A 12,926-nucleotide genomic window follows, 5' to 3' on the forward strand; every position below is an offset into this window, starting at 1 on the left:
AAATGCTGGAGAAACTCAACAGGTTTGGCAGCATCTGTGGAGAGAGAAACAGAGTTAACATTTTGACTACAGACTTCTTCAGAACTGAGCAGGGTTCAAACTTGATGATGCCATGGAGCTGGAAGTACGTAATCCTAGCAATGGCATGAATATGTGTCCAGAAGCTTATTTCAGAATGAAACACGATACCAAGCTTGTGAATGATCTGTTTTAGTCAAAGTGACATCTGAAAATGATGTTTTCAGTCACCCCAATATTTAATTGAAGCAAATTCTGATTGTCCGGTCGTGATGTCAGATAAGCAATGTGACAATCTGATAAGCAATCCCAGGCAAGGTTAGAGTGGGGGCAGTGAGTCTCGGAGGTGAGTCCCAGGACAGGCCGGTGTAGGAGTGGAGAGTCCAGGTGAGTCTTGGAGGTGAGTCCCAGGGCAGGTCAGCGTGGGGACACCAAGTCCAGGCAGGTCCCAAGGACTTGGTGTATCGACTAAAAATCAAAGGATTTAAAAACAAAATTTCTCTACTCTTTGTTCTAATGCTGAACTTTACTTATGATTCTCTTTACACGTCTGTAACAAACACTTAAGTATTCTGTACCCAGGTACCTTGTATCTAAGATGGCGCCAAAGCGTCATTACAAACTCATGAATATAAAGGCTATTCTATTCTATTCTGTAGATAATTCAGCAACTTTGAAGAAATAGAGAGAGGTAGAGCTGGGTATCAATGTAAAAGTGAGTCGCCATAGGCCCTGGGACCGACCATAGGCCATTGTCTTATTAAATACTGGCCAGCCAGCGATACCCATGACCGTTGTGTGAATTAAACAAATTAGAGAGAGACGACTGGTAGTGAGTTTTACCCAAGCATCATAACACCTCAGACAAGGGGTGAGGTTGAGAAGGTAGGGTTTTTGAGGTGACCTCAGCCTGTATCAGAATTAAACCCACTCTCTTGGCATCACTCTGCATCAGAAAGCAGCCACGCACTTAACTGAGACACCTAACTGAGAGGACATTGGCGTGGTCAACCACATGTCAAAGGCTACAGATGTGGTGAGAAGAATGAGGAAGAATAGTCATTGTCATTGTCATTCGCCCTGCCTCTGCTGTCTCCTCCATCCTCGTCACAGCAATAGGTAAGATGAGCTCATGGATTCTTTATCAAAAAGATTGAAACAATTAGTTATCTTTGATATATCCCTCCCCTCCAGCTGTGCCAAGCTCACTTTAATGCTCTTCCCTTCCCCCACTCTGAATTTACAACTATCCACAGTTTTTCCTCTAAGCTCACATATTCCCTCTTCCCAATAATTGTTGAATGCCCAACATGCCATCCTACTACTCATATTAGCTATTTAGTGAGGTTGTTGACTTGCTCACTGAGCTGGCTTGTTTTTGTTCAATATTTTGTCACCATGCCAGGTGACATCATCAGTGGAGTCTCCAATGAAGTGATGTTATTCTACTCTGCTTGGAATTTATACTGCCTGGTCCGTTATGGTGAGTACTGCCATTTCTGGTTTTGATCTCCACACACATCCCTGAACACAACGGGCAATTTAGCATGGCCAATCCACCTAGCCTGTGGCTAGGAAACCCACGCAGACACGGGGAGAATGTGCAAACTCCACACAGACAGTTGCCCGAGGGTGGAATCGAACCTGGATCCCTGGTGCTGTGAGGCAGCAGTGCTGACCACTGAGCCACCGTGCTGCCCTATTGATCTGTATGGGTCTGTATATAGGGTCTAATTCTATATGTTTGTTGATTGAAGGGTGGAGAACCATGCCTCTAGAATTCCCGTGCGTGTCTATGTTTGGCTTGGACTACTATGGTTACTTTGTCCCAGTTAAACTGATGGCATTCATTGTCTGAATGTTCAGACGTTAAAGAGAGTTCATCGTGCCATTTTGCTGCTAGCTGATGTTCGTGTATTCTGATGGCTAGTTTCCTTCCTTTCTGTCCGACGTAATGTTTGTGGCAGTCGTTGCATGGTATTTTGTAAACAATGTTGGTTCGTAATGTGGGAATGGGGTCTTTAATCCTTGGGAGTGTTTGTCATAGAGTGGCTAAGGGCTTGTGGGCCACCATGATTCCTAGTGGTCTTAGGAGTCTTGTTGTCAGTTCCAATATGTTCCTGATGTAGGGCAGTGTGGCCAGTGTGTTAGGGTGTACTGTGTTCTCCTGTTGTCTGTTTTGTAGGCATCTGTGGATGAAGTTGCGGGGATATCCGTTTAAAGTGAGGATCTTGTATAAGTGTTCTTCCTGTTCCTGGCGTAGTTCTGGGCTGTTGCAGTGTGTCCTGGCCCATTTAAATAGTGTCCTAATGCAGCTTTGTTTGTGGAAGTTGGGGTGGTTGCTGTGGAAGTTGAGGATTTGATCTGTATGGGTTGCTTTTCTATATATTGAGGTTTAGAACTCCCTGTTTGTCAATCGTTCTACTTTAACATTGAGAAAAAGAAGTTGATTGTTGTTTTCTTCTTCCCTTGTGAATTTAATCCCTGTGAATACGCTGTTGATAAGGTGGTGGGTCTCTTCTAACTTGTTGCATTTAATAATGACAAATGTGTCGTCTATGTACCAAAACCACAGTTTAGGTTGAATGTGGGAGAGGGTGGTGTGTTCTAGTCTTTGCATGACTGCTTCTGAGATGAGTCCTGAGGTGGGTGACCCCATTGGTATACTGTTGATCTGTTTGTACATTTGACCATTAAAGTCCAAGTGTGTGGTGAGGCAGAGGTCTAGTAGTTTAAGTATGTTGTCATTGCTGATGGAGCTGCTGATCTGCATTGCTGTTTCCTCTAGTAAAGTGGCCACTGCTTCTTTGGCTAGCGGGATGTCAACTGATGTAAACAAAGCTGTGACGTCAAAGGATACCATAATCTTGTCGTCGCTGATTTTTATGTTCTTCAGGGTATCGAGGAAATCTTGGGTTGAATGGGTAGAATGAGGTGATCCATCTACTAGGTGTTTCTATCTCTGTTGTATGTCCTTGGCCAGTTTGTGGGAAGGTGTGCCTGGTAGGGAAACAATGGGTCTGAGGGGGATGTCTGGTTTATGTACTTTAGGCAGTCCATAGAAGCGGGGAGGTGTTTGTACCTTCTGGTTTCACTCTCATGAAGTCTGTCTTGGTTATCTGCCCTGCATTCATTAGTCGCTTCAGTTTTTGGGTGATCCTATTACCTAGCTGTGGTGTTGGGTCTATCACTACCTGTTGGTAAGCGGTTGTATCTGCAAGCAATGCCTTTGCTTTCTTAACATAGTCTGGTTTGTCCTGCTGTGTTCATGTTGTCTTCTTTGTTCCTTCTGTGTAGTATGGGGATTATAGTTTGTCGGATGGCTTCTTGTGTTTCATCTGTGAGTTTGTTGTCATTTAATGTATTCTCCAGAGCGGCCATGAAGTCTGTTCTGTTCGCATCTTTGTGGTTATAGTTCAGTCCGCGTAATAGCACAGCTTCCTCAGTTTCTGTGAGTTGTCTGTTAGATAGGTTTCTTATCCATGTGTCTGGTTTGTTGTAGTGGAACAGTTTGGTGAGTTTCTCCTGTAGTTCATGTCTCTTCTTAGTTTTGGTTTTGTGTTGATTGATGGTGATGGCCTTTTCTAGGGTTGTAGTCCAGTGCTGGTCAGTAGAGTTTAGATACTGTGATTTTTGGCGCACAATTTCTCCTTTGTACCTGTGGAGTCGGTTATGGGCATCATTAATCATTGCTTGTAGCATTCTGCGTCCATTCTGTTCAGCTATTTTATATGCCTGTGGGTTGGAATTTATACTGTCTGGTCCGTTGTGGGGAGTACTGTCATTTCCGTTTTGATCTGTATGGGTTTATATATGGGGTCCAATTCTATATGTTTGTTGATTGAAGTGTGGGTGGAGAACCATGCCTGTAGGAATTGCCTCACCGTAAAGGACTGGACAGTATAAATTCGAAGCGGAGAGAATAACATCGATTCATCGAAGGCTCCACTGATGATGTCATCTAGCATCGTGATGAATTGTGTGAACAAAAACAAGCCAGCTTGGCGAGCAAGTCAACAATCTCATCCACATCCCGAGCTACAGATCTTTGCCAAAACTTTAGCTATTTAGTTAACAATTCTCTCTTCATGTGTGGTCTCCCTCTCTCTAAATCTGCCCTCATTATCCTTCTGCTCAAAACAAGACACCCTTGACCTCACCCCTACATCCAAACTCCATTTACTCTCCAAAGTCCATAAAGGTGGTTGTTGTCTTCCAAATCTCTGTCTAACTTCCCCAGATTTTGTCTTTGGATCTCTCCAGTCAGATTTCCAGCCCGCAGCAATACTCAAATACCTCTTATCATTATTAGAATGACATCCTGCGGCACTATGATAAAAACAAACCTTTTCCTCCTCATCCTTATCAACCTGTTCGCAGCATTTGACATGGCTGAGCCAAACATCCTTCTTTAATACCTTTCCACTACCATCCAGCTACCCAGCTCGATAGGAATGCTCTCACCTAAGTCCCATTCTCACCTGGTTAATCATAGCTAGAGTATCATATGCACTGATTTCCCTTCTAGCTACTACTGGCATTCCCCCAACAGTCTATCCTTGACCACCATCCTCACTACCAATCCCCCCCTGCCCACTGCGCCCTACCACCACCATCCCACCAATGCCCCGTCGTTCATTTCTCAGCTACTTGCTGACCCTTGCCGACATCATCCAAAAGTACAGCATTGGTTCTCATATTTATGCCGACAAAACTGCTGTCCTTACCCAGTCTGCCCAAAATGTGACTCCAGACCCACAGCAATGCAGCTGACTCTCAACTGCCCTCTGGGCAATTAGGGATAGGCCATAAAAGCTGACCCAGCCCACATCATGTGAATTAATAAAACAGTCAGCCCCACTCCACCACCAACTCTTCACTCTTCGATTGTTATCAGACTGCTTATCCCACATACAGTGCAGGATGAGCAAAGATTTCCTCTAATTAAAATATTGAGAAGTATGAAGGCACTGTATTCTGATCTCTCTTCAAACATCATTCACTAGCCACCGATACCATCCTTCCTGACAACAGTCTGAGACCATGAGTTTATTTGACCCCAAAATGAGCTTCTGGCCATATCTTCCAGTCACCATGAAGATATATCTCCTTAACAGCTCACCCGCACTGAAACCTCCTCAATCAGGCCTTTGTTACCTCTAGATTTCACTATTTCATCACACAGCTGCCTGGTCTCCCTCAATAAATGAAATTAAATGAAATTATGGCCCCCTGAGCATCCTCAATTTCAATTGTTCTATTGGTGATCATGCTTTTGGTTGCCTGGACTCTGAACACTGCAATCTCCTCCACTTCTTTACATCACTTTCTTCATTTAAAAACTCTCCTAAAAACCTATCTCCTTCTCTCAAGCTTTTAGTCATTTGACCTAGTGTCTTCTTATGGGCCTGATGTCATGTTTTGCATTACAAATCTCCAGTGAAGTACCTTGATATGATTCATTATGGTTAAAGACCATATAAATATGTTACTGTTGTCACAGCGTCATAGACTAATTGAACAGCGGTTTCAATATTGTGTCCGGAAGTCAGGGAGAAATTTTGCAGACCGCAAAAATGACCCAGAGCTTCAGGTTACTACCAATTCAACACACCACTGTGTTCTTTGGCCAACATTTCTGTCTTGGGCCTGCTGTAATGTTCTAGCAAGGTTCAGCGCAAGCTGGAGAAACAGTATCTCATCTTCCGCTTGGGGACTCTCAATATTGAATTCAATAATTTCAGCACCTAAACACTTTCCTTCATGTCAATCATGCACCACATATCTCTGGTCCTGTCATCAAATGGGCTGCTTTCGGTACAGCCAATCCATTTTCACTGAATTATGGTCCCCATTAGCAGCTTACCATTATCCATCCAGTTGTCTGCCTAACTGTCTTTCTGTACCTGTGAGCTCCATTTCCATCTATTCCTTATTCCTTCACCCACCCTCCCCCTCTGTCTTCAGCATATATACCTTCCTTTCCTAGCTACTACCAGATCTGAAGAAGGGTCACTGGACCTGAAATGTTAACTCTATTTTCTCCCCACAGATGCTGCCTGGCCTGCTGAGTTTCTCCAGCAATTTCTGTTTATGTTTCAGATTTTCAGCATTCTCAGTCCTTTGTTTTATTTTATTGATGAAACTCAACTGGAGGGATTCAAATGTGGAGCAGTGGGGAAGATAGGCACAGATTGGGGGGTAGTATTTGGAGTACTTCAGGACTTGGCAAAGTTCCTCTTTTGCTTTAATTGCTTCTCCAAGTTGTTACATTCGCTGTCATTTACCTATATTACGTGAAAGATCTAAATGAAAAAGACACTAATTTGTCAAGACTGCAGTCTTAGGCACATGGGGGATAGTAAAATGTAGGGTATGCAGGGTAGATTGATCTTAAAGGATAATAGGTCGGCACAACATGGTGGGGTCGAAGTGCTGTACTGTTCTATGTTCTATGCTCTAGAGATTAAAATCACCCATGATCTTCCCTGTCCCTTCTCACAGGCCCACGTTATTTCTTCCTGTAATCCCTATCCTACAGCGTGATGACTGTTAGGAGGCCATATACCACTGCCAAAACAACTTTGTACCAACACTTTCCCATCTCTATCCAAACTGTTTCTACATCCTCATGTTGTAAAGACCACATAGTTTAATTTTCTTTATTTTGGATCATGGACAAAAATAGGCTAGAATTACGGTCATCTCTGTCTATTGTACCACTGTCATTCTTAATTAACAGAGCTACCCTTCAGCTGTTTATACCTTTCCAAATATGTACGTACAAACATATGAATTGGGAGCTCAGTTAGGCCAGTTGGCCCCTTAGCCTGCTCACCATTCAAAAATTGGTTGATCTGATTACTGCACATTCCTGCATGCCCCATCCCTCCATCCCATAATCTTCACTCCTTTGCTGATCATGAATCTATCTACCTTTATCTTAAAAATATTTAAAAAACCCTCTTTCCACCCCTTTTGACAAAATTAAGTTCCACATATTCATTACCCGCTGTGAGAAAAGAAAATCTCTTCAACTACATCTTAAATGGATGACCACTAACTTTTGAACGGTGACCCTGGTTCTGATTGTCCTACAAGAGGAAATATCCTTTACACATGAGGATCACCCTCTTGGGACAGTGCGCTGATACTCGAGAGCCTCACTACTCCTGGAGTTGTCACAAAAGTTGAAGGGTGGCACAGTGGTTAGCACTGCTGCCTCACTGCACCAGGGACCCAGGTTCAATTCCACTCGCAGGCGACTCTCTGTGTGGAGTTTGCACACTCTCTCTGTAGCTGTGTGGGTTTCCTATGGGTGCTCTGTTTTCCTCCCACAGTCTAAAGATGTGTAGGTTAGCTGGAATGGCCATGCTAAATTGCCTGTAGTGTTCAGGGATGTATAGATTAGGTGGGGAATTGCAAGGGTAGGGGACTGGGACTGGGTCTGGGGGGGTTGCTCTTTGGAGTTGCGCTGTGGAATTGTTGGGCCAAATGTGGCCTGTTTCCACACTGTAGGGATTCTGTGATTTAATTAAAGTACTCAAAGTCCTCAGTTTACTTTTCTAATGGATCCAAGTTAACCAAAAAACTGGCTAGGTTTCTGTACTGAACAAGAACTACTACTTATTAGACATAAACCAATTCTACTTAGATGCAAACAAATAAATTAGCAACAGGTAACATTAGATAAACCTGTTAAACCCCTTTCTTAAATACCGATATAGACAGGCACAGACAAACAAACAAGCATGGATGTTTTGGGTGGAGGGAAAATACTGACGAAACACAGTTCAAAAGCACCGGTCCATAGGATTTGGTCAGGCATCCTTTTTGCTTTCCCAAGACCTTCTGTTCTCCAACTTATTCATTTCTGAAAAGAATTGAAAGAGTCTGGATGACAGTTGATGAAGTTTTTAGTCACTCGTTAGAGGTAACAGGTGGTAGCAACTGCTGGGAAAGAATAGCTAGTTATCTTCCAGGTTTTGGTTACTTCACTGCGCAGAGAGAGAGAGAGTGAGAGAGAGAGAGACCTTGTTGTTTCTGCAGTCTGGAGACTTCTATAAGGTTCCCCATGGTAGGCTACTGCAGAAAGTAAGGAGGCATGGTATAGAGGGAAATGCGGCAGATTGGATTCAGAATTGGTTGAACCGTAGAAGACAAAGGGCGGTAGTGGACATAAAATATTCAACATGGTGCTCAGTTACGAGTGGTGTATCACAAGGATCAGTTCTGGGTCCTCTTCTATTTGTGATTTTTGTAAATGATTTGGATGTAGGAGTGGAAGGATGGATTAGTAAGTTCGCGGACGATACGAAAGTGGGTTGAGTTGTGGATAGTGCGGAGGGCTGTTCTAGGTTACAAAGGGACATTGACAGGATGCAGAGCTGGGCTGAGAAGTGGCAGATAGAGTTTAACCCTGAAAAGTCTGAGGTGATTCATTTTGGAAGGACAAATTTGAAAGCAGAATACAGGGTTAATGGAAAGATTATTGGCAGTGTGGAGGAGCAGAGGGATCTTGGGGTTCATGTCCACAGTTCCCTGAAAGCTGCCACCCAGGTGGATATAGTTGTTAAGAAGGGGTATGGTGTGTTAGCTTTCATGAATAGAGGGATTGAGTTCAAGAGCCGTGAAGTTATGCTCCAGCTATACAAAAGCCTGGTTCAGCCACATCTGAAGTATTGTGTCCAGTTCTGGTTGTCTCAATACAGAAAAGATGTGGAAGCATTGGAAAAGGTGCAGAGGAGATTTACCAGGATGTTGCCTGGAATGGAGGAAAGGTCTTACAAGGAAAGGTTGAGAGAGCTAGGGCTTTTCTCTTTGGAATGACGAAGGATGAGAGGTGAGATGGCGGGGTGTGGAGCTGGATGAGCACGGCGGGCCGGGCAACGTCGGAGGGGCGGGGGGGCTGATGTTTCGGGCCTGGACCCTTCTTCAGAAATTTTTTTCTGGGGAAGGGTCTAGGCCCGGGGTGTCGGCCTTCCTGCTCCTCTGGCGCTGCTTGGCCTGCTGTGTTCATCCAGCTCTACACCTTGTTATCTCAGATTCTCCAGCATCTGCAGTTCCTACTATCTCTGAAACAAGGATGAGAGGTGACTTGATAGTGGTGTACGAAATGATCAGGGGTATAGATAGAGTGGTCAGCTAGAGACTTTTTCCTAGGGTGGAGGTAGCTATTACGAGGGGACATAGTTTTAAAGTGAGTGGAGGTAGATATAGGGGAGACGTCAGAAGTAGGTTCTTTACTCAGAGAGTGGTAGGGGCGTGGAATGCATTGCCGGAGAGGGTAGTGGAGTCAGCCTCATTAGAGGCATTTAAGTGTCTAGTTGATAGGCATATGGATGATAGCATGAGGTAGGGGTGGAGGTTAGATAGACATTAGGTTTAGGGTAAAAGTTCGGCACAACATCGTGGGCCGAAGGGCCTGTACTGTGCTGTACTGTTCTATGTTCTATTTACTCCAAATGCTGGCAAATGGGACAAGATTAATTTCGGACATTTGGTCAGCATGGATGAGTTGTACTGAAAGGTCTGCTTCCATGCTGTACAACTCTATGACTGTATATAACTCATTTTAATGTTATGTCACAGCTGCACAACTTTAAGTAGGTTACTCCCAACACTTTACATTTTTCCATTGTTGACAGCTTTCACAGCCGCTATTGTTTATTATAAAATCACAAAGCCAGAAGATGATGAGGGTGACTGTTTAGTCCATTTTCTTTAGCTCAGCTGACCGGCACAAACTGACAGTCTTCAGTGTATCCAGCAGTTTATTTAATGATTCCAGCTTTTCTTTCTTCTGTTCTGTAGGTAATGCACTCTATGTGCTGATTACACTGATCATCGGGTAAATCCATAGTGCAAGAATTGGATACCACTTGCAACTGATAATCTGATTCCTGATTTAATCAAAAACTGAAAGACTGGGCAGTTTTACTTGGTGGTCCAGGCATGTGTCCATCTGGAAGGTTCCTGACATGCAGATGTAAAATTATGCAATCTGATGGACTTACCTATTCAACTATGTTTAATTGATATAATTATGTTTGCTCCAAGGCTTGGCGTCATAGATTCTGAACTATATTCAGGCAAGGTGCGTTCATCTCGTTCATTGTAGTTACTGACGGCTGGATTAAACATCAATTCAGGTTTCTCTGCAGTTAGAAAGAACAGTGAGTTGAAAAGGAAAAAAACTGCAAAGCTGTGGTGAAATAACAGAGGAAAGGGTCTTATAGGATAGCCAATGCATAAAAGGCTATGAGCCAAGGGCTGTAAAATGGGATTAGAATAGTTAGGTGGTTGTTTTTGATTGGAGCAGAGCGATGGGCCAAATGACCTTTTATCCATGCTTTAGATCTCTACGACTCTTTCAGGGAGCCAGCACAGATTTAATGGGCTAATGATCCCCTTTTGCACTCTACCATTCTATAATTATCAATCCTCTCTGCGTCCCTGTTACCATTCCCTTTTATCATTATCTCTGATGCTTTCATTTTTATATAAGTAAAATATATCCTTTTCCTTCACTATCCTGCCTTAACTCCTTTCACTGAATAGCTGATCAACGTACATTTATCGACAAAGTATGACTGAAAAGCTGAATTGATAAGTTGCACAATAATTTTGAGACTGATCATTGAGGTTCCTGTTGTTTTGGGAGACCCTAAAGGAGTTGACAGATATCTGAGCTAATTCTCAGGGACGTAAGCAACACGTTTTAAATTATGTACATTTTTACAAATCAAAATTTCCCACAGCCACTGGGTACAGAATAGTAAATGTCTTAAGGCATACTTTCTGTGAAAATGTTTCACTCTGTTTTTGTTATGTCAGCAGAGGTAAACATCTGTATTCAGCAAACATTTTGAAATTACGAATATGGTTAACAAAGTGATATTCACAAGATAATCTTTGATTGTGATGTTGATTGAGGGATAGCTACAAGACAGGACACCAGCAATAACTCCCCTACTCTTCAACAAAATAGTCCCACGGGGTCTTTTATATTCACAGTTTAATATCTCATCCAACAGACAGCTCCTTTGACAATGCACTGTTTCCTCAGAACTGCACTAGAGCATCAGCTTAGTTTTTATGCACTCAAGCCCTAGAATTGTATTTGTTCTCAAGACCTTGTGGTTCATAGATGGGAGTGCTACTACCAGATCCACAGCTGACATACCTTTAGATCTTTACATTCAAAAATGATGCATTCTGAATTAATTAAGAAACTTTTTATATTTCATTCTTGATAGATTTTAATCAAAAATTGTGGGTACATAAGACAAGGTTATGTGTGTTATTGATGATCACAACTTCTCTGAAAATGCCTGTGTCAGTATACCACAGAATCTGAACAGCATCCACCCTTTGGCTCACAAGGATCATAGAGACCTTTTCCAAAACAAGAATGATTGATCATGTTGTCTTGATCCTTAACAGCACCACCTTCTCTAAATCATCCATTATCGGCCTACAGGGCCATATTTACTCTGGAGCTTCTTTTACCTTCTCATGTTTTTGCTGACACATTTCACCCCTTTCCTGGCTTCCCTCAGGCCTCACTGCCAGCTTCCATGCTCTTTCTGCACAGATTCAAATTGTTGTGCTTCACCTTCCTTGTTCAAGTTCTAGGCTGCCATTCTAATCACTGATGACCATGATGCAATACTGAGACCAGTAGTTTTAAGCGAAGATAGCAAGGGATAGGAAGCTGGAGTTGAGGCAGAGATCAGTCACAATGAAAGCTTTTGTTGCTTATGTCAGATTGGGAAAGGACAGACAAGTTTATAGCAGGACTGTACTTGCAGCTGGAGACTGTACACCAGAGAAGACTGAAGGGGTTAAATACCTTCTGTTATGTTTCCAAAATGACTCACAATACTTAAGCACTCATCTGTTGCAAATTTGGCTGAAAAAAGGGTTATATATCTCCTTATCTACCCTAAAGTGTTTGGCACTTAAGGCGGGATGTACTTTTTGACAATGCTTTAACGTGAAGATATGGTGCAGTGATCGTTTCCCTACCTCAACGTCAGAAGCTCCATGTTCAAGCTCCATCTGGCATGAGGTGTACCCTGACATGGCTGAACAGGTTGATTTGAAAACAATAAAGCGACAATTTCTTAATGTTAAGGGGACGTTGGGATGGGGTTGTGGGAATCTTGCGGTTCAGTGGTCATGTTCCTGCCTCTAGGCCAGAAGCTCAGTGTTCAAGTCCCACCTGCCACAACAAGTGTACCCTGGCACATCTGAACAGGTTGACTTAATGAAAGAGAAACATTTTTCAGCCGTTGCGGGGGTGGTTTGTGGCACAGCAGGATGGTCCCTGCTGTAGGCCAGGAGGTCTGGGTTCAACGCCCATCTATCCTGGAGATAAATTCGAACAGGTCAACTGCACAAAAAAGTGTGCTTAGAGATTGCAGGTAAAGCATTGTGTCAATTTCCCTCACCTCTGTTGCACGATTTTGTTTGATCATGTTTGAAGGGAAAGGGGCAAAGCAGGGCATTGAAATGTCCTGCCAGGGTGGAGGGTGGGCCAGTCGATGGGTAGATGTCGGGGTGATGCATGTTGCTGCTGTTCTGGCAGGCACACACTTCCCTCCCCCAATCTCACTCACTCACCCGGGGCTGTTCTCAATCCCTCCCTCCTTCCTTCCTCGGGCCAATTCACTTCCGTCACATCATGGCGACACGGGTTGTACAGGAGGCGAGCAGACACGATTTAACAGCGGAGGACCGAGAGGTAAGGCTCGGAGAGTGTAGCGGAGGAGGGGTAGACAAGGCCTGGTCGAGGCCGGGACATGGCGCGGGGTGGGTGGGGGTAGTGAGTAGGCCCGGGGGGGGAGGGGGAGACGGACGGTATCGGGGCCGCCGGCTCCACATGGAACAAACGTCAAGGAAAC

At 43.7% G+C, this 12,926-nt stretch overlaps 1 long non-coding RNA gene across 1 annotated transcript; it reads right to left on the minus strand.

Annotated features, from left to right (window-relative positions):
• Nucleotides 1–9,647: 9,647 nt before the first annotated feature.
• LOC125481840 lies at nt 9,648–12,854 on the minus strand. The gene is made up of 2 exons (XR_007261477.1): nt 12,646–12,854; nt 9,648–10,175 (listed from the first exon to the last, which is right to left on the minus strand). It is a non-coding gene; the product is annotated as an uncharacterized LOC125481840 (long non-coding RNA).
• Nucleotides 12,855–12,926: the final 72 nt, after the last annotated feature.

Source organism: Rhincodon typus, unplaced genomic scaffold (genome assembly GCF_021869965.1).
Source record: "Rhincodon typus isolate 14 unplaced genomic scaffold, sRhiTyp1.1 hic_rhity00003824, whole genome shotgun sequence".
Taxonomy (NCBI): domain Eukaryota; kingdom Metazoa; phylum Chordata; class Chondrichthyes; order Orectolobiformes; family Rhincodontidae; genus Rhincodon; species Rhincodon typus.